General features: G+C 47.2%; 1 pseudogene; it reads left to right on the top strand.

The window, feature by feature from the left end:
- LOC137534269 (zinc finger protein 721-like) overlaps positions 1-25553 on the top strand; it is a 377767-nt pseudogene that overhangs the window by 39849 nt on the left and 312365 nt on the right.

The following is a 25553-nucleotide window of genomic DNA, read 5'->3' as shown; positions in this document are numbered from 1 at the left end:
TCACTGTCTGTGTGTGTGTCGTCTCTCAGGCTCTGCTAGTTTGTGCGCTGTGTGCACACTGACTCAGGTCAGGTGTCAGCCGGCGGTAGCACTGGTCCCTCCGTCTGGCGTCACACACAGGGCCGCCATCAGAAATTTTGGGGCCCCTCACAAATCATCAGTCCGGGCCCCCCCCAACGAGGTGCAAGTGTCCGAATGGACGCGTTGCAAGCCTCAATATCGAGCACTTCCTCCTTCAAGCCGGAAGGAGAAAGTGCTCCATCATTTTTTTAGAACCTCCCAGTTTTATTTTCTGTTTGAAAAAGCTAAAAAAGTAGGTTTAATGCTATTGTCTCATATGGTAATGATTCAGCTTTTCCCATAGTCTCGCAGTTAGCAATCATGTGACCCCCAACAAGACAAATTCAGCAATCATGAGGCCCCCAACAAACCATGAGGCCCCCAACAAGACAAATTCAGCCATCATGAGGCCCCCAACCAGACAAATTCAGCAATCATGAGGCCCCCAACAAGACAAATTCAGCAATCGTGAGACCCCCAACAAGACAATTTCAGCAATCATGAGGCCCCCAACAAATCATGAGGCCCCCAACAAATCATGAGGCCCCCAACAAGTAAACATTCAATCATTAGGCCCCCAACAAGACAAATTCAGCAGTCATGAGGCACATAGACAGACAGCATTTCACATAAATAGGCAGAATGCCCCCTTATTATGGTAGACACCTCTCACCTGGATTCTGACAGGGACCCCCAGGTTAGGTAGTGAGTGACATGGAGCCCTTTTAGGTAGTGAGTGAGTGACAGGGAGCCCCTTTAGGTAGTGAGTGAGTGACAGGGAGCCCCTTTAGGGAGTGAGTGCCAGGGAGCCCCTTTAGGTAGTGTGTGAGTGACAGGGAGCCCCTTTAGGCAGTGAGTGAGTGCCAGGGAGCCCCTTTAGCTAGTGAGTGAGTGACAGGGAGCCCCTTTAGCTAGTGAGTGAGTGACAGGGAGCCCCTTTAGGGAGTGACTGAGTGACAGGGAGGCCCTTTAGGGAGTGAGTGAGTGACAGGGAGGCCCTTTAAGTAGTGAGTGAGTGACAGGGAGCCCCTTTAGCTAGTGAGTGAGTGACAGGGAGGCCCTTTAGGGAGTGAGTGAGTGACAGGGAGGCCCTTTAAGTAGTGAGTAAGTGACAGGGAACCCCTTTAGGGAGTGAGTGAGTGACAGGGAGCCCCTTTAGGGAGTGAGTGAGTGACAGGGAGCCCCTTTAGGGAGTGAGTGAGTGACAGTGAGGCCCTTTAGGTAGTGAGTGAGTGCCAGGGAGCCCCTTTGGGTAGTGAGCGAGTGCCAGGGAGCCCCTTTAGGTAGTGTGTGAGTGACAGGGAGCCCCTTTAGGCAGTGAGTGAGTGACAGGGAGCCCCTTTAGGGAGTGAGTGACAGGGAGGCCCTTTAGGGAGTGAGTGAGTGCCAGGGAGCCCCTTTGGGTAGTGAGCGAGTGCCAGGGAGCCCCTTTAGGTAGTGTGTGAGTGACAGGGAGCCCCTTTAGGCAGTGAGTGAGTGACAGGGAGCCCCTTTAGGGAGTGAGTGAGTGACAGTGAGGCCCTTTAGGTAGTGAGTGAGTGCCAGGGAGCCCCTTTGGGTAGTGAGCGAGTGCCAGGGAGCCCCTTTAGGTAGTGTGTGAGTGACAGGGAGCCCCTTTAGGCAGTGAGTGAGTGACAGGGAGCCCCTTTAGGGAGTGAGTGACAGGGAGGCCCTTTAGGGAGTGAGTGAGTGCCAGGGAGCCCCTTTGGGTAGTGAGCGAGTGCCAGTGAGCCCCTTTAGGTAGTGTGTGAGTGACAGGGAGCCCCTTTAGGCAGTGAGTGAGTGACAGGGAGCCCCTTTAGGGAGTGAGTGAGTGACAGTGAGGCCCTTTAGGTAGTGAGTGAGTGCCAGGGAGCCCCTTTGGGTAGTGAGCGAGTGCCAGGGAGCCCCTTTAGGTAGTGTGTGAGTGACAGGGAGCCCCTTTAGGCAGTGAGTGAGTGAGTGACAGGGAGCCCCTTTAGCTAGTGAGTGAGTGACAGGGAGGCCCTTTAGGGAGTGAGTGAGTGACAGGGAGCCCCTTTAGGGAGTGAGTGAGTGACAGGGAGGCCCTTTAGGGAGTGAGTGAGTGACAGGGAGCCCCTTTAGGGAGTGAGTGAGTGACAGGGAGGCCCTTTAGGGAGTGAGTGAGTGACAGGGAGCCCCTTTAGGGAGTAAGTGAGTGACAGGGAGGCCCTTTAGGGAGTGATTGAGTGCCAGGGAGCCCCTTTAGCTAGTGAGTGAGTGACAGGGAGGCCCTTTAGTGAGTGAGTGAGTGACAGGGAGGCCCTTTAGTGAGTGAGTGACAGGGAGGCCCTTTAGTGAGTGAGTGACAGGGAGGCCCTTTAGCTAGTGAGCGAGTGACAGGGAGCGCCCCCTCAGCCGCCGCCGCTTTCCCTACCTTGCCAGCGTCAGACCTCAAGATCAGCGGCGACCCGACCAGAGCGGGCGCTGGACGCACCCGCTCTATATGCGGAAGTTACGTCACTTCCGCATATCAGTGCGGGCGCTGGGTCCTAGCGCCCGCACTATTGTCGCCGCCTGATCGGGGTCTGACGCGGCGGAGGCAGCGGCGGAGGCAGCGGCTAGAGGGATGGAGGGAAGGAGCAGCGGCCAGGCGGGGGTTGAGCGGCGGCCGGGCGGCACCCGCCAGGTCCGCGGCGGGGATGGGGCCCCCCTACAGGCCCGGGGCCCGTGACGGGAGTCACGGATGTCCCCCCCTGATGGCGGGCCACACGGTGCCTTCAAGCACGTGTGACAGGCGGGGGGCGGAGTTAGGGGCGGCGCCGGCGCGGCGTGTAAACAAACTAGCGTGCGGCGGCCGCACGCTCTAAACAGAGAGGGAGAGAGGGGGCGGGGAGAGGGGGCGAACCAGTAGGCGGCGGCACAGCACTCCCACATAAACTAATGTGCGTGCTGCTGCTGCTCGCTCGGAAAAGAGGAGAGGAAGGGGGCGGACCAGTAGGCGGCGCCGGGCACAGGCTGAGCTGCCTGTCACAGCCGGCGCCGACCTGGCTGAAAAAAAGAAATAAAATAAACACGAACAGAGCGGTGACTTGTCGGGAGGGCGCCCACTTCCACCAATGGCGCTATAGGCAAAAATTTAGAGTTGCCTAGTGACTCAGACGCCCCTGACATCAAGGAATGCAATGTGGGTTTCTGAGATCTCTGGGTTGAACACTATTCCCTCATGGATACTGTTAAGGAATTTAACAAAATCATTGAACTCTGTGGAGGACCCCTGCCATAAAACGAAGATGTCATCAATGAACCTTGTCCACCATTTTACATGTTCTCTATACATTCGGGATGGGTACACAAATTTTTCTTCAATGGCCCCCATGAATAGATTAGCGAGGGATGGGGCAGCTGAACTGCTCATAGCCGTCCCCCTGCACTGTTGGTACCATCGTGATTCAAATTTGAAGCAATTAGAGGTAAGTATCAGTTCAAGTCCATTTACAATGAATTCTGTAGATACTGTAGAATCTTCCCGTCTCTCTAGAAAAGATCTAACCGCTTGGATGCCGGCTTCATTTGGGATGGATGTATATAAAGCTCCAATATCCATGGTGCATAGCATTATATTTCCTCCTGTAATATCGATCTTCTCAATTTTAACAAGAAAATCATTGGTATCTTTAAGATATGCTTGTAGATCTTTCACCAAGGGTTGCAGTAAGAAATCAATGTATTGGGCTAGCGGTTGAGTAATTGATTCTGTTCCTGATACTATTGGTCTAAACTTTAATGGTTCTGTTCCTTTATGAATTTTAGGTAGACCATAGATCACCGGTTTCCTCGGATGTTGTATATCAATATATTCAAATTCATCCTCAGTGATCCAATCATTTAATACTCCGATTTTCAGAAGATCCTTCAATTTGTTGGCTATTTGAACAGTGGGATCCTGTTGTAGAGGTTTATAAGTTGAAATATCGTCCAACATCAACATCATGCCTTCACGGTATTTCGCTTCCAGCCCCACGTGAGCTACATGAGCGCAGCCTGGCAACAGCGTGACACGCCGGAGTCAATCCCATGACTCCTTGCGGCTCCGGTTGCCGGGCGACAGTGTGATGCCGCAGAGTGATTGGTGTGATGGCAGTAACCAGTCACGAAGTGGGGGGGCGTGGCCAGCGGCGCGAACGATAGCCCGATACGGGATTAGGAACGCATGAAGCTGTCAGTCATGACTAGCAACGGCTCCCCGATGGATGTTTACATTTGAATTGTGGGACTAATCAGCATGGTTTGCAACAGGGGCACCGCGATGAGATGCTGGGACAGGTAGATATGCACTACTCAGTAGTACTGTGTAGACTGGTGACTAAAGCATGATTGTCTATGGCATAGATGAGTAAATAACTGACAAGATAGGTATGTGTTGTTGTTTTGAGCAGAGGAGATTACATCACCTTTTCACTATGGTTTGGGGTGGGGACAGAGGGGATTAGTGATGTATATATTAGTTGTATTTTGAAGTCTGATTGTAACCACATACGCCTTGAGAAAGGGGGACCCTGCGAGGCCCCGAAACAATTGTCGGTCATGTCTGTGGATATGTTAGCTCAATAAAAGAGCGTGAATCTTTGAGAAAACTGGAGTGCTGGTATACTTGAATTCTGGACTTATACTTTGGTGGTCTGCCTATACCACAATACCAAGCACCCTGCCTTAGATGGTGTGCCCAGTCACAACTCTTCTTGTCTCTGTATTGCTGATAGGCATGTGTATGGAGCACCCACACCTTACCCGACAACCGTATTGAAAAGGATTGTCTACACCTCATTGACGGTCTGCGATTGGGATCGTTTATTTGGCGGAGTGAATTATTTTATTTGCCACACTGAGTACAGTCTAGGCAATTGGATTACACATTCCTGTGAGAAAAAGGATATATCCCTCATCCAGGATGGAAAATGAGGGTCATCCTTGTGATTATACACCTGAAGATATAAGTGACATATTATTTCCCAAGAAACCGGGAGGAGGATTCGGTTCAGAGAGCATTAATGATCTAAATAAAGAATTGAAACGATTAAGGAAAAGGAAAATAGATCTTGAATTACATGGAGAGACATTATCGGAGTACTATAGGGAAAAGAAAATTCCAAAAGGTTTTCGCATACCGTTACAACCAACAATTAGCAGGAATAAAAAAGAGTTCTGCGAAAGATGGTGTGCCATGTCTACTCAACACTCCTTAAATTATATGGTCATGATCATCGAAGAAATACGTGTTCTGTTGGTTGATATCGAGAAGGAACTGTCACCAATAGAGTTGAAAATTGAGATTGTATCAGCCAGTGATGATAATTTCAAGAAGGATCTTGTGAAATTGAATAAAGACATTGATGACTATACCAAATTCATTCAACAAAAGAAAAGGGACAAATATAGATTAGTCTGTTTGGACTACAAGGAAGGCCGGGTATACCCATGGCTGCATGGAACACCATATCAAGGCAGGAGAAGCCGACTGTCACGATTGTGGAACTTTCCCCGTGATCAGCGCACAACGCGTGCGCTGACGGCGGAGATCCTCCACAAGCGTATAATTTGCAGGAACCCAGCAAAAGGTGCTAAGCACCTGTAGAGGGAAATTCCTGTCGGCAGATGGCGCTGGGGAGTGCAGAGGAACCAATCCTCTGTACCTCCACAAGTGCCAGACAGGAATTGTACGAAGCGCAGAACGCAATCGCAAGAGAGGCGATTGCGAATGAGATTGAGCAAAAGGGATAGGTTGTATGTGTGTGCGCCAATCCAGTCGCCACTCCGCGACCGCGCACACACAACAGCAGATACGAAATAGGAACGCGATCGCGAGAGGTGCGATCGCGAGACGTGACACAAGGCAGAACAGAATAGAATACGAGGGTAGCAAAGGCACAGCAAATACAATAAGGAGATATGGAAAATAACAACGCTAGCTAACCGCGAACACCGCACTCATTCGCAACAGTGCACACGGTTATGCGCGATCTCCACGTGATAAGCACAATAGAGACAAGCACGCCTAACTAACCATAAACAGACAAACATGAAACAGGGGACGCGAGCGCTTGCTTAACGGTTACCTCACCGAGCCTGTAGCAAGCGCAGCGGACAAGACAGACACACGAAAAACAAGAACTAGGCAGGAAGGATCCACCGCTCTTCCGCCAGAGCAAGTGTGATCCAAGCAGGAACACAGATCAGAAAGATCCACAGCCGCTAACGCTAGCGGCTAGTGCGATCTCAGCAAGACAGAACGATTCGCTATCAACCGCCGCTGGTGACAGCGCAATCGCGACCGACAAGACAGAACAGAAGGATCCCCAGCGCTCGCACAAAGTAGCTAGCGCGATCCCAGGAGACAGAACAGAAGGATCCCCAGCGCTAGCACAAAGTAGCTAGCGCGATCCCAGAAGACAGAACAGAAGAGATAGCTGGTAGCAACCGCTGCACCAGCTATACTCCAAGAACATAGATCAGAACCATTTCCTGTCAACCACCATAGGGACAGGACAATGGCAAACAGGCAAGACAAGACAGAACAGGCAATACAGATAATACAACCTGACTGGCCTAGAAGGGGAGCCTAAAGCAACCCCCAGGAATTAACTATACTAGATAGCAATGGCTGACACTCCAGCAGTGTCCATCAGGAACTGAGCATGGAAGGGAAATGACCAGCGAAGCATTCTGGGAAACATAAAGCTCTTATAGTGCCAGTCATCAAAGAAGGCAGGTAGGGGATTTGCATAACGAATGTATGCAAATTCCCCAGCAAGAGAACAGAACAGAAACTTGCAATGGAAAGACAGGTCTCTGTTCCAGAGACCTGCAGCCCACGGACTAGAGGAATGGACAAACAGCTGTCTGCCTGTGCAGCCAGCTGAGCGGATCATCACAGTACCCCCCCTTCTAGGGATGGATTCCAGACATCCCTCAAGACTGGTAACATCACAAAACTCTAACTGAAGACTCATGAAGGTCAGGACAGCCCGACAAGGCCCAATTCCAGAGTCAGTCCATCCGAAACCGACCTCATCAGAAGCAGAAGCCACCGAAACATGCCCATCAGCACTGCAAGTCTCAGCGCAACACCCATCAGGACTGTGGACACCAGAGAAGAAGCCATCGACACCCTCCAGACAATACCCACCACCTTCCAAGGAGCGTCCAAGAATACCAAACCTGCCGCAATACCTGTTCGAAGTGTCCCTTACAACACCAAAGCCATTGCTGATCGCATTCAGGGCACCAAGCAAAACTTTTCCCGGAATCTCCCAGAACGCCTTGAAGCTCCGCAGAGATCCCAAGAAGCCAGAACGCTCACCAGGCTCACATGGAGAACCACCAAGAACCCCTATGGAACCTATGATCATTCCAGACTCAAAATTAGCAGGACACCCATCAAGATCAGGACTTTCAGGGACCACTTCTGGGCATGCAAGCAGGCAGGCTATATCAGAACATGTCTCCACAGAGGAAGCATCTGAGTACGCTGGTAACCGAGGCACACTTGGGCTTTCTGGGTCACAGAGCACATCGGGGTACACTAGTACAGGAAAAACCTCAGGACATGTCGGGGAACTGCCAACCTCAGAGTCCGACACGACAAGACCAAAACCAGTACCGGGCAGAAAATCATCACGAGTAAAGATCACAGGTACTGGTCTTTCAAAAGAAGACTCGGATTCAAATTCAGAATTTTCTGTAACTGTAATATCATCATTGACTACACATGAATGAAGCTCCACAAGAGCTGCAAAAGTAGTCAGCAAGGCAGCAATGCCTATTGAAGTGGGCAACACCTCAGAAGGACCTGGGGGGCAGGAGACATCTCCCACAAGTTCTGCACCCCTTGGGAGGAACTCGGAGACCTTTAGATCATCGAACAAGACCTCAGGAACATCATTTTTCAAGTTGTCTAAGAAGGATTCTGTACTATCCATGTTACAGGGCAAAACTGGAACTTTATTTTGAGAACAGGGCAGATGTCCCAGGGAAGGTTCCACCATAAACTGAGACTGAATTTCATCATCATGAGTGGAACGTACAGGAATATTCACTGGACCACACACTGACTCCCTAACTTTAATCTCACTGCACCCAGAACTCTGCGTAGTAGTCAAACTAGCTTGCAATTCCAAAACTGCAGAAAGACAGGTAAAAATAGCAGCAATACCTAGACGAGCCTCTAGGGGCAGGGCAGGAGATATTGTACAAGGCAATATTGACTCATCCAGAGTACTGGGTGGAGAGTCAATACTTTCTTCAGAATCAGACTCGCAAATGTCAATGCAAGTGGACATCATGCCTTCATTCATGGTACAGGGCAGGTTCAGAGAAAGCTTCTCTGGACAAGGCAAAGAAGCTTCAGCATCAGATTCGCAAAACCGAAGCGCTGTCTCATTCTTAGATTCGGCTAACAATGTCGTATCCGAGGAGTCAGAACGCAAAATTTGCGGATCCACGATCGCTTTAGGTTGCGAAACTGACGCTTCCATATCGCAAACTTCCGCGATCTGCAGAGCAGACTGCAAGGCATCTAGGACAGAAACACTGGAGCAACTGTCATCAGGCAACAGGCCTGCACAGGTGTGAACAGGGTGAGACAGAAACTCATTTGCAGAAGAAATGGCGACATCAACAGGATAAACTTTATTAGGCATAATAATTTTACTTTTGACGCTGCATAGTCGAGAAATTTTCCCCATAGCAGGGTCACAGACGGAAGATCTCAAAGACCTGTTTCTAAATGACAAAGGATCCCACACATCCTTGAGGAAACCGGCAGACTCATGCCGATCACAATCTGCAGGAACATCCGAGAAACAGGCATCAGATCGCACAGATTCAAACTGCACACTGTCATTCATTTCAGATTGCACAAAGTCAAGACTCTCATGCTTTACCCCAGAAAGGCAGGAACAATCATCCGACAACGATGTCTCTTTATTGGAATCAATTGGTTGGTGTGTGTGCAACTCATCCAAAATCGTTTGCCATACATAGATCACCAGATCCACATCATCCTTGTCACATTCATCGGAATCAATCAGAAGGTACATAGAATCGAGACAAGCATTCAAGACATCTTCGCTTTTTGCGATGTAAAAATCGCAAAAGGCTTTCCAATCAAAATCGAATTCTTCCAGCAAGGCCCCAATATCCCAGGAAGAAAATGGGGGTTCAAACAGGCCAGTATCCAAATAATCTCCATAGGGGTGGAGTTCAGGAACAAGAACAGATTTTTTAACTGCTTTAATGTAGTGTGCGATCCTACCTATAGCAGGATCCACATAAGCTTTGGATTGGGGCAAAAAACCTGAAAACTGATCAGCAGATGCATTATAAACATCATTATCATACTGCATGGTTTTGCCCATTTCAGACTTGACAGAAATAACCTCTTTATTTGTGGTTGCTAGGGGCAACGGATCTTTCCGCTGGGAAGCCTTCCTAGATCTTTTACGTTTAGACTTAGAGGCTTTGGATGGCTGCTTTGTGGATGAAAGAGTAGATGGAACAGCTGATTGAGCTGCTGACAACAACTCATTAAGGGGGTATGGTAATTGAGGTAATCTCAGCCAATTGTGAATTAAAAAGGCCAAGAATTCCAGGGGTCTTTGACTCAGGGTGGTATGATTTAACACATCATAACCCCACATTGACGTTTCGCCCCCCAACAGAATGTAGACCATTTGGGGGGCCCAGGTAGACACTGGGGTGCATTGGAATTCAGGGTTCGCTAACAGTTTCGTACACTCAGACAAAAATTCGTCTGCTGATTCAGGTTCAAGTTTTTTAAATCTCTTAAAGGTACAAGAGCCATATTCGACAAAATCGTACGAATCGGAAATTCCGTCTACACTGGGGTTTTGGGTTGCGCTGGTCATTCTGTCACGATTGTGGAACTTTCCCCGTGATCAGCGCACAACGTGTGCGCTGACACGGCGGAGATCCTCCACAAGCGTATAATTTGCAGGAACCCAGCAAAAGGTGCTAAGCACCTGTAGAGGGAAATTCCTGTCGGCAGATGGCGCCGGGGAGTGCAGAGGAACCAATCCTCTGTACCTCCACAAGTGCCAGACAGGAATTGTACGAAGCGCAGAACGCAATCGCAAGAGAGGCGATTGCGAATGAGATTGAGCAAAAGGGATAGGTTGTATGTGTGTGCGCCAATCCAGTCGCCACTCCGCGACCGCGCACACACAACAGCAGATACGAAATAGGAACGCGATCGCGAGAGGTGCGATCGCGAGACGTGACACAAGGCAGAACAGAATAGAATACGAGGGTAGCAAAGGCACAGCAAATACAATAAGGAGATATGGAAAATAACAACGCTAGCTAACCGCGAACACCGCACTCATTCGCAACAGTGCACACGGTTATGCGCGATCTCCACGTGATAAGCACAATAGAGACAAGCACGCCTAACTAACCATAAACAGACAAACATGAAACAGGGGACGCGAGCGCTTGCTTAACGGTTACCTCACCGAGCCTGTAGCAAGCGCAGCGGACAAGACAGACACACGAAAAACAAGAACTAGGCAGGAAGGATCCACCGCTCTTCCGCCAGAGCAAGTGTGATCCAAGCAGGAACACAGATCAGAAAGATCCACAGCCGCTAACGCTAGCGGCTAGTGCGATCTCAGCAAGACAGAACGATTCGCTATCAACCGCCGCTGGTGACAGCGCAATCGCGACCGACAAGACAGAACAGAAGGATCCCCAGCGCTCGCACAAAGTAGCTAGCGCGATCCCAGGAGACAGAACAGAAGGATCCCCAGTGCTAGCACAAAGTAGCTAGCGCGATCCCAGAAGACAGAACAGAAGAGATAGCTGGTAGCAACCGCTGCACCAGCTATACTCCAAGAACATAGATCAGAACCATTTCCTGTCAACCACCATAGGGACAGGACAATGGCAAACAGGCAAGACAAGACAGAACAGGCAATACAGATAATACAACCTGACTGGCCTAGAAGGGGAGCCTAAAGCAACCCCCAGGAATTAACTATACTAGATAGCAATGGCTGACACTCCAGCAGTGTCCATCAGGAACTGAGCATGGAAGGGAAATGACCAGCGAAGCATTCTGGGAAACATAAAGCTCTTATAGTGCCAGTCATCAAAGAAGGCAGGTAGGGGATTTGCATAACGAATGTATGCAAATTCCCCAGCAAGAGAACAGAACAGAAACTTGCAATGGAAAGACAGGTCTCTGTTCCAGAGACCTGCAGCCCACGGACTAGAGGAATGGACAAACAGCTGTCTGCCTGTGCAGCCAGCTGAGCGGATCATCACACCGACCATACCAAAGACCTCAGAAGTCTAAAAAACCTAATCCAAGATCTAAACCACAACATAAACCAAGGGAACCTGACAGTGACATATACACTGAAAATCCGAGTACAGACAGTGATTCAGGAGCAGGCCCCTCACGCCCTTTTCGGGATGCAGGAGGATCAGACGACCCAGGAGGAGCAGACATAAGAAAGAAACATCCAATGGAAACGAGAACCGGGAACAAATCTGCCCGGTGGTAAATCTGTCCCAAAGAAATCTCCAAGCAAATGAAATAAGTTTATTATCCAGGGGTCTGTCGTTTTGCCCAACTATGAAGTTCAATGATTTCCAGCTTGAAATAGACACCTTTAAGTTAGAGAGAACACTTAAAATAAAACAATTTTTTGAGAAACAACCTAAAAAACCAACAAAAGAAAAACCTGATACCAGCCCCTTCAAACTAAAGAGCAAGTTTGTTCCACCGGGCAAATATCCAAGCATTGAAAAATTCACCAGCATGATAAAGTATGATACACACAAAAAGATCAAAAATCGCAAGAATCGTTTGAATTTGACTAAGGGTGAAAGGGAAGCCATCAAGTCTCTTAAAGATGACAGCAGTATAATCATCAAGCCCGCTGACAAAGGCGGAGCCATAGTGGTGATGGACTATGCGAAATACCGTGAAGGCATGATGTTGATGTTGGACGATATTTCAACTTATAAACCTCTACAACAGGATCCCACTGTTCAAATAGCCAACAAATTGAAGGATCTTCTGAAAATCGGAGTATTAAATGATTGGATCACTGAGGATGAATTTGAATATATTGATATACAACATCCGAGGAAACCGGTGATCTATGGTCTACCTAAAATTCATAAAGGAACAGAACCATTAAAGTTTAGACCAATAGTATCAGGAACAGAATCAATTACTCAACCGCTAGCCCAATACATTGATTTCTTACTGCAACCCTTGGTGAAAGATCTACAAGCATATCTTAAAGATACCAATGATTTTCTTGTTAAAATTGAGAAGATCGATATTACAGGAGGAAATATAATGCTATGCACCATGGATATTGGAGCTTTATATACATCCATCCCAAATGAAGCCGGCATCCAAGCGGTTAGATCTTTTCTAGAGAGACGGGAAGATTCTACAGTATCTACAGAATTCATTGTAAATGGACTTGAACTGATACTTACCTCTAATTGCTTCAAATTTGAATCACGATGGTACCAACAGTGCAGGGGGACGGCTATGGGCAGTTCAGCTGCCCCATCCCTCGCTAATCTATTCATGGGGGCCATTGAAGAAAAATTTGTGTACCCATCCCGAATGTATAGAGAACATGTAAAATGGTGGACAAGGTTCATTGATGACATCTTCGTTTTATGGCAGGGGTCCTCCACAGAGTTCAATGATTTTGTTAAATTCCTTAACAGTATCCATGAGGGAATAGTGTTCAACCCAGAGATCTCAGAAACCCACATTGCATTCCTTGATGTTATGGTGCACAATGTTGACAATAAACTCAGCACGTCATTGTATCGGAAATTAACGGACAGAAATACATTGTTGCACTACACGAGTTCACATCCAAAACATCTTAAGGATGGACTCCCGGTGTCACAATTCCTGAGGGTCTTGCGAATCTGTAGCAGTCAAGAACAGAGAAACCAGTGGCGTAGCTAAGGAGCTGTGGGCCCCGATGCAAGTTTTACATGGGGCCCCCCAAGCACTCTATACATAACAATTGATACGGCATGCCAAAACCTGTCAATGGCAACTACAGTGTCAGAGGTGCAAGAAGAGGCTGGGAAACAGTTTGTTAGTGATTACTACTATTCACAGCATCTATAGAAATGATTATTATGAGCACAGGACCAATAGAGAGGTAATAATGTAGATGAGGGAGAGCCCTTCGGGGCCCCTCTGGCCCAAGGGCCCCGATGCGGTCGCTACCTCTGCACCCCCTATTGCTACGCCCCTGAGAGAAACCTACATCTGAAGGAGATGCATGAACGCTTCCAGGAGAGAGGTTATCCAGCTCATATCTTGAAAAAGGCCATGGAAAGAGCTATAAAAATTCATGCTGGTAACAAGTCTAATAGGACAAAGGAAGGGATTCCATTTGTCCAAACTTTCAGCGAAGCATCAGGTTGTGTAAAACAGGCGGTAATCAAAAATATGGATGTATTGCAAGCTGATCCTGAACTTACTAGGACAGTAAAAGAAAAACCATTATTTGCATATAAATCGAATCTCAGTTTGAGAAATCTCTTGGTTCAAGCAGACCCATACAACAAATATAGTAAAGAATTCAAAATATCCCAAAAGAAAGGATGCTACAAGTGTATGAACTGCAACATATGTAATTCGATCACGACTGGACCAGTATTCATACATCCAAGAAGTGGCAAAAAATATCAGATAAAAGAATATTACAATTGTAATACAGACAATTGTGTGTACATGCTGAAATGCCCATGCGGACTGGCATATGTGGGCAAGACAACCTCGCCCTTCAAGAAAAGGTTCCAGAAACACCGTAGCGATGTGAATGTGGCCTGGAAGGCCACATTAGAGATGAAAGAACTGGATTACACCAAACCGGTAGCAATTCATTGCATTGAGAACAATCATAAAGCTTATCAATTGAAGGGACAGGTCATTGAACATATAAAACTCCCCAGGAGAGGGGGAGATAGGGATAAACATTTGTTGCAAAGAGAGGCCTACTGGATACATGAACTAGGAACAGTTTATCCAGGTGGTCTGAACAAAAATAACCCCCTCTCGTGTTTTCTGAAAGAAAGATGATAAAAAATGTAAAATGTATATTATGTCACTATAATGTAATATAATATTACTTTTCTCTACAGGATATGTATAGCTATGTGTTTTTAATTTATGTCTTGCCTTTTAATGCTCTCAACAACTTCTGACCTTGTCTATATATTTGTTTGCCTTGCAGGATTATTGTCTACTGTCCCAGCTTTTCTCGGAGTCATTCGGTAAGACTGTGCCGCTGAGGATAAGGTGATTTAACCACACTCAAATGTATAATCATTTTGCCCACTAGATGGCAGGTCATTGGAAACAACGTATCTAGTTGTTGTATTTTTGTTGCCTCTAGAGGTCGTTAACGTAGGTGCGACGTATTTATGGCATGCTTGTTTTTCACTACGGGGTGCAAGCACATTTTTCCACCACCGGGTGTCACTGTCGCTACCTTAATAGGAGGTGGATGAGACACCGTAGCTTCCAGCCCCACGTGAGCTACATGAGCGCAGCCTGGCAACAGCGTGACACGCCGGAGTCAATCCCATGACTCCTTGCGGCTCCGGTTGCCGGGCGACAGTGTGATGCCGCAGAGTGATTGGTCTGATGGCAGTAACCAGTCACGAAGTGGGGGGGCGTGGCCAGCGGCGCGAACGATAGCCCGATACGGGATTAGGAACGCATGAAGCTGTCAGTCATGACTAGCAACGGCTCCCCGATGGATGTTTACATTTGAATTGTGGGACTAATCAGCATGGATTGCAACAGGGGCACCGCGATGAGATGCTGGGACAGGTAGATATGCACTACTCAGTAGTACTGTGTAGACTGGAGACTAAAGCATGATTGTCTATGGCATAGATGAGTAAATAACTGACAAGATAGGTATGTGTTGTTGTTTTGAGCAGAGGAGATGACATCACCTTTTCACTATGGTTTGGGGTGGGGACAGAGGGGATTAGTGATGTATATATTAGTTGTATTTTGATGTCTGATTGTAACCACATACGCCTTGAGAAAGAGGGACCCTGCGAGGCCCCGAAACAATTGTCGGTCATGTCTGTGGATATGTTAGCTCAATAAAAGAGCGTGAATCTTTGAGAAAACTGGAGTGCTGGTATACTTGAATTCTGATCATTAAAATACCGTCGCTGCCCGTCTTGAGTACCGCCCATGTCGCCGCCCTCTTCCGTCACTAGGCAACCAAGCGGGGAGCGTAACTGTTCATACTATGAACACTTAAAATTTTCCATAGGTACAATAATAAAATTATTAGACCAATATACATTATCTCCTGTAAAACAACATTGTATATGTATAAATTCCAATTCATTACTAAGACATCAGAGCGAGCAGCGATACCACATCATACTGCCTCCTATGTAATCCCTCTTCCTACCTTGCTCTATATCTATACTATACATCAAACCATATTCCCCTACACCCCAAATCCGTGTATAGCATGTATTGTATAACACAATTACCATGCACCTAGCACCTGCCCTATCATACCTTATGTTAGCCATCAAACTCATCCTTTGTGACAAGTCCTCATGTTGACCCCCCTTAGCAAATACACCTCCTGTGACACCACATGCGTATACCCCCCCATATGCACGTGAATACCAGTGTCAAGTGTATCAATATACTAATCTATTGTATACACACCACGTGCACCATTAACCCTTATGAACCACAATATACACAGCACACTCCTGCTGCTATACATGTGGTATTATTCCTGTGCCCAGCCACCTCTATGATCAATCCACTAACCTTAAAGGATCACCTTTCAATATCTGTTGTGACCAGTGTACTATGCCAATTACCTCATATATAGGCACCTATATCTATATGTGCTCCACCATTCGTCTGTGCAAACTATGCAATTATTTGTGCAAATCATGCAATAACATGTAATAGTGTTAAACTCACAATATTCAAATTGTCTTATCCAGACAGCCTTTATAACAATTGACAGTGCTCTGTGTAACCTTAAAGTGCCATGTGCCCATAATAATGATAATCACCCAAAGTACCCCCCTGTCAACCTGTACTAACCCCACCTTACATTCCATAATGGTTTTACCTATTCGTTAAAAAACAATTGATATCCAGTTCAATATTTAACCCATGAGGCTCCATTGTACCCAATTTGTAAATCCACTCAGTTTCTTTCTTACATAATTGCTGGAGTCTATTAGACCCTCGCCAGTGGGTATGAACCTGCTCCACTGCTATTACCTTAATACCTTTAGGATCACTGTTGTGCACCTTGGCAAAATGTGCTGACACACTGTGCCACATGTAACCTTTTTTAATATTATAAATATGCTGGTATATGCGCTTTTTCAACGGTCTCGACGTCCTACCAACATATTGAAGATTACATGTGCACGTCAACACATATACCACATAAGATGAAGAACACGTCAAGCATTGCCTCAACTTATAGCTCCTCCCATCTCTCCTAGAGACAATCTCCTCTACCCGACACGGGGGATAGGAGGCGCCCTGATGGGTACTGTTAGCACGACATTTCCGTCGAATACAGACAATTTAAGAGCTAGACCAAAGGTCAAATCAATCTAATAATACAATAGGTGGTACAGGTATGTACCCCTAATGCCGAGAGTGTTGGTATCAGTTTATGTGATTATTTAGTGATATTAGCAATAGATGGAACGATCCTACCTTAAGGAGCAGTCATTCCATAGTAGTTGTAAAAAACATTCTTTATTGGAGCACTCAAATAATGACAACGCGTTTCGCGATTCAAAACCGCTTCATCAGGTCGTATATCGTGCCTTAAAATAGAAAAGAGATGACATGGCGCTAAATATAGGGGGCAGGCTCCCATTACATAAAAAACATAAAAAACACACACATAACAGTATAAAATCAATAGTAAAACAAAATTTGACAATTGAATTAGCAGGTATATCCATAGCACACGTTAAAACATGCATCTTATAGTATATGTGATGGCAAAAACTGTTATGTAGAGAATAGCACATGCACCACTCACTGTATTCGTTGTGAATGGTTACAAGGTCATAACACATATATACAATCATATCAGTGAATGGACACACAGCCCTAAGGGTGTGTGTATGATTATAAGAGGTAGTAAGAATAAATATGTATGGAAGAATCGTAGTGTAAAAAGGTGGGTGGGAGTGAGCCCTCCAGGAAACATGGAGAAGCTAGGATCTAGCATCATTACGGATTAAACGTCCTGACGTCATACGCTACGCCTCGTCTTGAGACGCATCCTAACTTATCCACGCCTTTCCGCATAGCCATGTCGTATCCTCGCATAGCAGCGAGTGACGACAGACGTCAGGCAGACTCGAATTGCGCGTGGTGTCATCGCGGGCTACGCCCCCATTACCCTACTTGCCCACATCTTTGATATTTAAATCTCCAGCGGGGTTGACGGCGCTTACTGGCGCCCGAATCCGGGGAACTCTGCTTATAGGTAAGCCTCCTCTTCCACACAGACGGGCCTCCCCGCATTAACAACCTTAGGAGTGCTGCACTATTGCTGTACTCTGAGCGGAGTCTGGCAACTAGAGTGCGTAGCAACCAGCCCAGCGTATTGAACCCAGAACCGCTTCTCCATGTTTCCTGGAGGGCTCACTCCCACCCACCTTTTTACACTACGATTCTTCCATACATATTTATTCTTACTACCTCTTATAATCATACACACACCCTTAGGGCTGTGTGTCCATTCACTGATATGATTGTATATATGTGTTATGACCTTGTAACCATTCACAACGAATACAGTGAGTGGTGCATGTGCTATTCTCTACATAACAGTTTTTGCCATCACATATACTATAAGATGCATGTTTTAACGTGTGCTATGGATATACCTGCTAATTCAATTGTCAAATTTTGTTTTACTATTGATTTTATACTGTTATGTGTGTGTTTTTTATGTAATGGGAGCCTGCCCCCTATATTTAGCGCCATGTCATCTCTTTTCTATTTTAAGGCACGATATACGACCTGATGAAGCGGTTTTGAACCGCGAAACGCGTTGTCATTATTTGAGTGCTCCAATAAAGAATGTTTTTTACAACTACTATGGAATGACTGCTCCTTAAGGTAGGATCGTTCCATCTATTGCTAATATCACTAAATAATCACATAAACTGATACCAACACTCTCGGCATTAGGGGTACATACCTGTACCACCTATTGTATTATTAGATTGATTTGACCTTTGGTCTAGCTCTTAAATTGTCTGTATTCGACGGAAATGTCGTGCTAACAGTACCCATCAGGGCGCCTCCTATCCCCCGTGTTGCTTTATCACCCCCTCCGCCAAGGATTGGGGGTCACCACCCGGCAGGTGGTAACTCTTTTCAAAGGAGCTGCGACCATCGAGAGTACCTCACAAGGCCGAGTGGGGACGGTACTTCCCCACATGCGTTCCAGACTGGTTGCCCTATATGCAACCCAGCTTTGTGAGTATATTTGATCATTTCCTACTACTGAGGTAACCACACGTGATATACTACACCAGATTGGGCTCCCGGTGTCTTCCCCTCCTTTTTTCTACCCTCTCAGCATAATCTCCTCTACCCGGGCACTTGAAGTGTCCCTACAAATACAACAATCCCGACATAAAAAGAAACCCGGTCTTTGCCAAAACACCGTAGGTCTCACTGGCGGGTTTACACAACTTGGAACAAGTATATCTCTGAGGTTCGGGGCCCGCCTATATATAAACTTCGGTCTAGGCGGGATCACCTTACTCAGAGACTGATCCTGTTCCAGAATTGGCCAGTATTTATGAAAAATGTGCTCTATCTGTCTATACTGTGTATTGAACGTACAGATAAAGGGAAGCTCCATGTGGTTATCCTCTTTTTTTGGTTCTATTACCCAGAACCAGCTGATCTCTATCCATTCTCGCTACTTCCTGCATCTGAGTATTCAGAACTCTCTCATTATAGCCTTTTTGTTCGAATTTGTGGGCAAGAACAGAGGCTTGCTCAGTGTATGCCTCCACCGTAGAACAGTTTCAGAACTAATCCTTTGGAATTGCCCTTTAGGCACTCCTCGGATCCAAGTGGGATGGTGACAGCTAGTTGTTGGTATAAAACCATTTCTGTCGGTTTTCTTAAAAAAACACCTTGTCAGCAACTCATTGCCTGACTTATAGATGTTCAAATCCAAAAAATTAATACTATCATAACTTTTCTCCGCTTCAAGTTTGATATTGGGTCTCAACTGGTTAGCCTCCTTTAGGAAGTCTTCCCATTCCTCCATAGTACCCGTACACAGGATCAACAAGTCGTCTATATATCTATGCCATTCTTTGACTTTGCTGGCATTAATCTGAATCGCCTCTTCTTCCCATTCTGACATGTAGATGTTTGCCAGAGATGGGGCGAAGGGGGCCCCCATGGCACATCCCTTTATCTGTAGGTAGTACTCCCCTTTGTGCCAGAAATAATTCTTTCTGAGGGCAAACTCCAGCAGCTTCACCAGAAAATGGACCTGACGTGGATGCAACTTCCCTTCCCTCATGAGTGCACTTCCCACTGCCGTAAGACCCTCCCGATGTGAGATGTTGGTGTATAGGGACGCCACGTCCGCTGTAATCAGCAACGTGGCGCCATCCACCACCACATCCCTGAGAATACGCAGTGTATGGGAAGTGTCCCTCAATACTCTTGGAAGAAGCCCCACCAGCGGCTGCAAGAACTTGTCTAAATAACTACCCAACCTATATGTAATAGAATCGATTCCATTAATAATGGGACGTCCAGGGGGTGCCGTGGTGGACTTATGTACCTTGGGTATCTGGTATATAATGGGCGTCCTAGGATGTAAAGGGACCAAATATTGGAACTCTGCCTTACTAATTAGATTCTCATCCAACCCACTTTTTAGTAGGGTAATAAGTTCTTTTTTAAACTGGAAGACTGGATTTCCACTTAATTTCATATATGCAGTGGTGTCATTTACCAGTCTATCCAGCTCACCAAAATATTGATCATTGGTAAGGACAACCACCCCTCCCCCCTTATCTGCCAGTCGGATCACCAACTTTTTATCCTTCAACATCTTACAGGCATCACGGTCCGCCACATTACCCCGAGGTACCTGCAGACGCTCCAGGTCGTTGGCCACAAGATTTTTAAAAACATCTATAGTATGCTTACTTGCATTTTCTGCTGGATTAAATGTGGAATTATTTTTCATATTGGTGTGTAGGAATTGTCCCCCCACCACATTAACCCTATTGGTAGGTCCCTCTTTATCTAGAAAGTACCTTTTAAGGTTGATTTTCCTCACAAATTTATACAAATCGATAAACGTTTCAAATTTATTAATGGGTTTTTTTGGAGCGAATTTTAATCCCCTGTCCAGAAGGTTAACTTCCCGTTTGGACAGAGGTACCCCACTTAGATTAAATATTCCCTCCCCTCCTCCTACTCCTTCCTTCTTTTGTTGTAATCTCCTTCCTCCTCTGATTCCCCTCCTGGCTCTCTTTTTCGTGCTTTTTTGTGGGTAAGGAATGGTTCTGCATACCACTCGTCTTGTTTGTATCTGGGTTTGTGAAAAAAAGGGGTTTCCTCCTGGACGTAAGATTGTAGGGGTTCATATCGATTATACACTGGAAGCTCTGGTGCCGCATTGGGATAGAAGCTATGGGATTGAAATTGAGGTTGATAGTATTGCCCCCTACCTCTTCGATACTGACCTCCTCTTCCTGTAACCTCCTGATTTCGATTAGGCCTAGGATGATTGGGAGATGGCCTACCCTGGTATGGAGTGTAACCTCTACCTCTACCCAAAGGGGCTCCTTTCCCCCCTCCCCCTCCATACACCGGCTGCAGTGGTGGTTGGGGCCTAGGCTGGATTGGTTTAACCGGATCCCTTCCCCCTATGGGTCCCCCCCTGGGTCTAACATTTGCATCAGGTTGGGGTAATGGTTCAGATGGTCCTCCCCCCCCCCCCCCTGCACCTCCCTCCCCTCCCATTTCATCTGGTTTGGTTGTCACCTTATTTTTTTGCCACTTATAGGCCTCGTTGTTTTTATACACCTGATTGTCTTTACTAAATTGCTTTTGTTTATCAAGGATTATATCTTTTTCTGCATTATTCAACATCTCTTGCAATTTAGTAGACCTAACTTGATATTCCTCTGAGTGTTTAAATGGATCCAATTTGCATTTGATTGTCTCAACCTCCCCTCCCAATTTCTCCAATCTTCAAATTTTTCTTTTAATCATTAATTTAACCATTCCCTTTCCACATATTTCCGCATACTCAAACCATTCCTTGTTACTTTCTTCACTGTCCTCACCATCAGTGGGAGAGATATCCCATCTATACCTCTAAGGTACAATGCCCCTCCCATCATATTTATGTAAGGCAGCCAAGTCCCACCAAGTTTGTAGTTCTTTGAGCATACTCCCCTGCAGCGATTTAAAGTCCTGTTCAAGACTCGAATGTACAGGGGCATCAACCTGGAAAATTTGATCCAAATCCACATTTCTGTGTTTCCTAAATTCAAAAACGTCCATGTCTGCAGCAGTAGAATATAGATGATCCGCTTACCCACAATTTAGAAAGATACACTTTGATGGCTAACATAAGGTATGATAGGGCAGGTGCTAGGTGCATGGTAATTGTGTTATACAATACATGCTATACACGGATTTGGGGTGTAGGGGAATATGGTTTGGTGTATAGTATAGATATAGAGCAAGGTAGGAAGAGGGATTACATAGGAGGCAGTATGATGTGGTATCGCTGCTCGCTCTGATGTCTTAGTAATGAATTGGAATTTATACATATACAATGTTGTTTTACAGGAGATAATGTATATTGGTCTAATAATTTTATTATTGTACCTATGGAAAATTTTAAGTGTTCATAGTATGAACAGTTACGCTCCCCGCTTGGTTGCCTAGTGACGGAAGAGGGCGGCGACATGGGCGGTACTCAAGACGGTCAGCGACGGTATTTTAATGATGTCTCTAGTGCGTGCTGCCAGCCCCTGAATGAGTCATTGCGACGAAACGCGTAGGGCGGAGCCAGGCAGCACGCAGACATTCCGGAAGCACGGGCTAACCAAGGGAGGACGGAGCGCCTTGTATCCGCGGCCAAGGGCTGCTCTGATGTCTGGTGTATCTTGGATTGCCTTTTATCGATTTTAATAAAGGAACTTTTATACGGAGATCGAGTGGAGGAGCGTGGATTACTGTATTACTACATGCTATATATCAAGTGGCTATCCGGTGAGTGGATTCACAGAGGGGGGAACCCTGTTTCTATTCCCATTGGTGAAGGCACATCCCACTGGAGTGCAGCACGAGGTGGAAGCTGTGGCAGATTCATACAGTATCGAGCACTATGTGCGCTATTTTTACTTCTTTCTCCCATAGGGGTCTTGTCTCACTGTGAGATTGGTACTAAGCAGGCGCAGCAGTGACTTTGAGATTGTGTGTATATTGGAGTGAGGTGACTCTTCAACCAACTGCGATCCCCTATAGTGCTAATTTCTTTCTTTCTGTGGAGCGCAGTGTATCTTTCTAAATTGTGGTTAACAGAATACATTGGGGTGTCTTTTTTCTAAAATGGGGTCACTTGTGGGGTTCCTATACCGCCCTGGCATTTTACGGGCCCAAAACCGTGAGTAGTCTGGAAACTAAATGTCTCAAAATGACTGTTCAGGGGTATAAGCATCTGAAAATTTTGATGACAGGTGGTCTATGAGGGGGCGAATTTCGTGTAACCGGTCATAAGCAGGGTGGCCTTTTAGATGACAGGTTGTATTGGGCCTGATCTGATGGATAGGGGGGTGACAGGAGGTGATTGATGGGTGTCTCAGGGGGTGGTTAGAGGGGAAAATAGATGCAATCAATGCACTGGGGAGGTGATCGGAAGGGGGTCTGAGGGGGATCTGAGGGTTTAACCGAGTGATCAGGAGCCCACACGGGGCAAATTAGGGCCTGATCTGATGGGTAGGTGTGCTAGGGGGTGACAGGAGGTGATTGATGGGTGTCTCAAGGTGTGATTAGAGGGGGGAATAGATGCAAGCAATGCACTGGCGAGGTGATCAGGGCTGGGGTCTGAGGGCGTTCTGAGGGTATGGGCGGGTGATTGAGTGCCCTAGGGGCAGATAGGGGTCTAATCTGATGGGTAGCAGTGACAGGGGGTGATTGATGGGTAATTAGTGGGTGTTTAGAGGAGAGAACAGATGTAAACACTGCACTTGGGAGGTGATCTGATGTCGGATCTGCGGGCGATCTATTGGTGTGGGTGGGTGATCAGATTGCCCGCAAGGGGCAGGTTAGGGGCTGATTGATGGGTGGCAGTGACAGGGGGTGATTGATGGGTGGCAATGACAGGGGGTGATTGATGGGTGATCAGTGGTTTATTACAGGGAAGGACAGATGTAAATAATGCCCTGGCGAATTGATAAGGGGGGTCTGAGGGCAATCTGAGCGTGTAGGCGGGTGATTGGGTGCCCGCAAGGGGCAGATTAGGGTCTGATCTGATGGGTAACAGTGACAGGTGGTGATAGGGGGTGATTGATGGGTAGTTAGTGGGTGTTTAGAGGAGACAATAGATGTAAACACTGCGCTTGGGTGGTGATCTGATGTCGGATCTGCGGGCGATCTATTGGTGTGGGTGGGTGATCAGATTGCCCGCAAGGGGCAGGTTAGGGGCTGATTGATGGGTGGCAGTGACAGGGGGTGATTGATGGGTGGCAGTGACAGGGGGTGATTGATGGGTGATTGACAGGTGATTGACAGGTGATCAGTGGGTTATTACAGGGAAGCACAGATGTAAATATTGCACTGGCGAATTGATAAGAGGGGGTCTGAGGGCAATCTGAGCGTGTAGGCGGGTGATTGGGTGCCCGCAAGGGGCAGATTAGGGTCTGATCTGATGGGTAACAGTGACAGGTGGTGATAGGGGGTGATTGATGGGTGATTGATGGGTAATTAGTGGGTGTTTAGAGGAGAGAATAGATGTAAACACTGCGCTTGGGTGGTGATCTGATGTCGGATCTGCGGGCGATCTATTGCTGTGGGTGGGTGATCAGATTGCCCGCAAGGGGCAGGTTAGGGGCTGATTGATGGGTGGCAGTGACAGGGGGTGATTGATGGGTGGCAGTGACAGGGGGTGATTGATGGGTGATTGACAGGTGATTGACAGGTGATCAGGGGGTTATTACAGGGAAGGACAGATGTAAATAATGCCCTGGCGAATTGATAAGGGGGGGTCTGAGGGCAATCTGAGCGTGTAGGCAGGTGATTGGGTGCCCGCAAGGGGCAGATTAGGGTCTGATCTGATGGGTAACAGTGACAGGTGGTGATAGGGGGTGATTGATGGGTGATTGATGGGTAATTAGTGAGTGTTTAGAGGAGAGAATAGATGTAAACACTGTGCTTGGGTGGTGATCTGATGTCGGATCTGCGGGCGATCTATCGGTGTGGGTGGGTGATCAGATTGCCCGCAAGGGGCAGGTTAGGGGCTGATTGATGGGTGGCAGTGACAGGGGGTGATTGATGGGTGATTGACAGGTGATTGACAGGTGATCAGGGGGGATAGATGCATACAGTACATGGGAGGGGGGGTCTGGGGAGAATCTGAGGGGTGGGGGGGTGATCAGGAGGGGGCTGGGGGCGGGGGGGGGGGGGGTAAAAAAAAATAGCATTGACAGATAGTGACAGGGAGTGATTGATGGGTGATTAGGGGGGTGATTGGGTGTAAACATGAGTCTGGGGGGTGGGCAGGGGGGTCCTGAGGGGTGCTGTGGGCGATCTGGGGCGGGGGGGGGGGAAATCAGTGTGCTTGGTGCAGACTAGGGTGGCTGCAGCCTGCCTTGGTGGTCCCGCAGACACTGGGACCACTAGGGCAGGAGGCAGCCTGTATAATACACTTTGTAAACATTACAAAGTGTATTATACACTTTTTATGCGGCAATCGTCGGGTTAACACCCCGCCGGCGCTTCCGTATGGCCGGCGGGATGTTGCGGCGGGTGAGCGGCGACAGGCGGAGGCGGAGGATCACATCACGGATGACGCGATCGCTCCGCCCATGCCCCTACAAGGGCCGCCGCCAATTGTCAATACGGCGGTCGGGAAGTGGTTAAATGTCCCTCTTTCCTATCTCAAAAAATGGGGAGTTATGGTGCCAGTGTGCTGTAGCAATATGTGATGCTGGGGCAGCTACAAGTGCATATTGTAAGGCCTGGCAGATTGTTCACCAGCAGATCAACCGCTATGTCCCAATCTATCACCACCTTCTTAACCCTATGTGGCGCGTCCCCGCTTGAACGGGGGGGGGGGGTGAGGAAGCAACACCTGCCCGACTTCGGTTACACCCAGGCCTTGTAGGTGCAAGGTATAGGAGCTGGTTGTAGAGCCGGCAAAACAATCCACCAGGAC

Source organism: Hyperolius riggenbachi, chromosome 10 (assembly GCF_040937935.1).
Source record: "Hyperolius riggenbachi isolate aHypRig1 chromosome 10, aHypRig1.pri, whole genome shotgun sequence".
NCBI classification, from domain to species: Eukaryota; Metazoa; Chordata; class Amphibia; order Anura; family Hyperoliidae; genus Hyperolius; species Hyperolius riggenbachi.
Note: the sequence above shows the minus strand (reverse complement) of the source record. Positions and strands in the feature narration are given on the sequence as shown.